Here is a 3,043-nt window from a genome sequence, read left to right on the forward strand (position 1 = left end):
CTTTATATCAGAGGAATATTTTTGTATCTACAGAGGTTCAGCTAAGTTGGTAGACACTGGCCAAGCTCCCAGACTTATGTCCTGGGGATTTTTTGGAAGCAACACTGAGCCATAAACACCAGATGCACTATAGCTTAGCACGTCTCAGCAGTTTTTACACTTGACATTTCAGGAACAGAATAGTTCGTTTAAGCGCAGCCAAGCCAGTGGTTTAGTGTTCCACCAGAAACGCTACCACAAGGCTACTTAATCTGTCAATCTTGCAATGGCCAACTCTTCCACTGGGCAGTTTCTGATTCTGTTCAGGGTGTTCCGAACTTCCCTTGCCACTAGAAGAACAGATGGCTAGGACTTAAATTGGAGGGGGAGTTGGAGGAGATAGGAAGCTTGTCTAGGCCTGCTTTTCACAATGTGTCTGTGAAGTTGGAGCCAAGTTTATATCTCGTCAGGACTTAAAGCTTGTGTGTATAAATTATAGTCCAGTCTTGCATGAAAATCTAATAAGAGGACCAATAAACTGTACAATATTACATGTCTCAAACTTCATATTTTGTAAGAATGGAGATGTGCTAGCCAAAAGAGGCTTTTATAATATGCTGCAAATATAATGCTTTTTAGTTCAAATGTAAAATATATAAATAAATAAAATTAAACAAAAGAATAGCTATGGAGGAGCACTGAACTGCAATATCCATCAGAAGAAGCTTAGATTTCTCCTCACATGAAGGAAGAGCATTGCCCCAGAATCAGCTCATAGTGGTTCTCTTTACCTGTTGAAGTTCTGTCCTCTACACAAAATATCAAGGATCTTGCCAGGCTTCTGATCACACCGCTCTCTAGTTACCTAAGCCTGACAAGCATTGCAAACTACAATTATCATGGTTGTGTGTGTGTATGTTAAGTGTAATTACCTTGACATCTTACTGCCAGAATAATGTTAAAGTAGCTTTCTTGGCTCGCACGACATCTTGAAAACATAATCCTCAAAGCACTCCACCGGTGTTAAGAACTTGTGAAGAGAATGGGCTTAATGCCAGCAGAGTGTTTTGAAGATCAGTTTGGTAGACTATCTTCTATTTATGTCACCAGCATTTTAACACCTGCTGAATGTTTTGTCTGGCTCAGAAGAATTAGGACTACTAATTAAGCCCATTTAGAGCCCATGCATTTACTCTGATTTGTTGCACATAATGCCGCAAAACGCATGCTACTCATCACGGTGTTGGCAAGCGAAAGGTCCCATCTTACTCTTACTGAACTCAGTGTTATTGACTGGTGAAGCTGATGCAAAACTGTGTTAATTTCCATGTTACTGTCTAGCTAACACCACCTTTAAGGGGTGCTTCAGTTTAACTGTCCATCTTGGATCCCTTTTAAGCAGTCAATTATGTATTTGCATAATTTTTGCATTGCTGTGATCTAAAAAAGGGGGAGGGCTTTTTGAAAAGCCTCACAAGGATTTGGTGATACTTCGCAATTTATGGTAGCCGGCAAAAGCTGTACATACTCAAAACAAAGAGCCATATCAATGTAAGGCATTATGATTATAATTCCATCCTGCTTCTGCACAAATCAAAGATGCATAAGCTATTTGGGCTGGAATTCAGAAGTAGCTCTCCCAGTGTTCATGCTTTCCCTATATTATGAATTATGCAGACTGCATCCTGGAAGCCAAGTCTTGGAGGACTGGATTTAACTGTCATTGTGTTGAGATTTGCTAACAACATACACGGCCTTTAGAAACCTCCAACTGAAACTGTATGTGATTAAAACTATGAAACTGCAATATGGAGCAGCACCGACCGACTCTCCAGGTCAACATATACATGATGCTAAGTGTGCCATTAGAAAGTATATTGGGTCTTTTACAATTTAACAGCAGGTGCAAGAGGGGTGATATTAATCAGAACCACAATGTGGTGGTGGGGGTGTGGAGGTTTAATCCTTCCCTCCCCAGCTGCAATCCCAATGAGCACCCCCCAGCTGGGTTTTTTTTTTAATCTAATAGTACTGTGTTTACATTGGGGGAGCGCTGCCCCTGACGCGCCTTTCAATGGGCAGCTCTCACTTGCTCAACAAGGGCTTGCCGCTCGGATATTTTAGCCTGTCATAGACATTTTGGGAGTACATTTTTTTATTTGTGAGCTGCATTACAAAACTCAGAAAAGTGTGAATATTGCCGTATTTTCTGGGAAAGCTGACCTCTGGAACACTTTTGGAGGACAATTTAGAAAAAAGGAGAATTCAAGCATTTGTTTTGAGGAAAAAAGAAAAAAGTAAAGAATTACATGGACTTTGCAAACAGATGTTAGAAAATGAAAGTAAAAATTTGAACTCGATCCAAGATACAGAGGTTGCAGTGAATAAGAAGTTTAAAAGCTTTGGTTCAAGATTGCAGGAGGCTGAACAAACAGTTAAAGACATGAGAAGGTGGATCAAATGACAGGTTGCTATATTGCCTTCCAGTACTGAAGATTGTAAATAGCTGAGAAGTGGAATTAATGACTCTGAAACTGAAACCCAGTTTAAGAAATGTCAGGCATTCGACCACCAATCATGAATGGGCCCATGCACCCACGCCCTTTGGTAGCACTGCTGGATGGCAGGGATTGTACGGTAGAAATGCCAATTCTGAAGGATGTAGCTACTGTTGCATTTTGTGATGCACAGTCTACTCAAGAAATTCATGAAAAGGTACTAAATGAAGCAGTGGGTGCCCTGATGTATCACACCATCACTTTAACTCGCGAAGACCTGGAGAAATTTAAAGCACTTTGAATCATTGTTCGGATTGGAAGTGGTTTTGATAACATTGATATTAAATCTGCCGGGAATTTAGGGATTGCAGTTTGTAACGTACCAGCTGCATCAGTAGAAGAGACAGCAGACTCCACAATGTGCCACATCTTGAACCTGTACAGATGAACCACCTGGCTTCATCAGGCTTTGCGAGAAGGCACAAGAGTGCAGAGTGTGGAGCAGATCCGGGAAGTAGCTTCTGGAGCTGCAAGAATCAGAGGGGAGACCCTGGGCGTTATTGGCT

This window comes from Elgaria multicarinata, chromosome 2 (assembly GCF_023053635.1).
Source record: "Elgaria multicarinata webbii isolate HBS135686 ecotype San Diego chromosome 2, rElgMul1.1.pri, whole genome shotgun sequence".
NCBI lineage: Eukaryota > Metazoa > Chordata > Lepidosauria > Squamata > Anguidae > Elgaria > Elgaria multicarinata.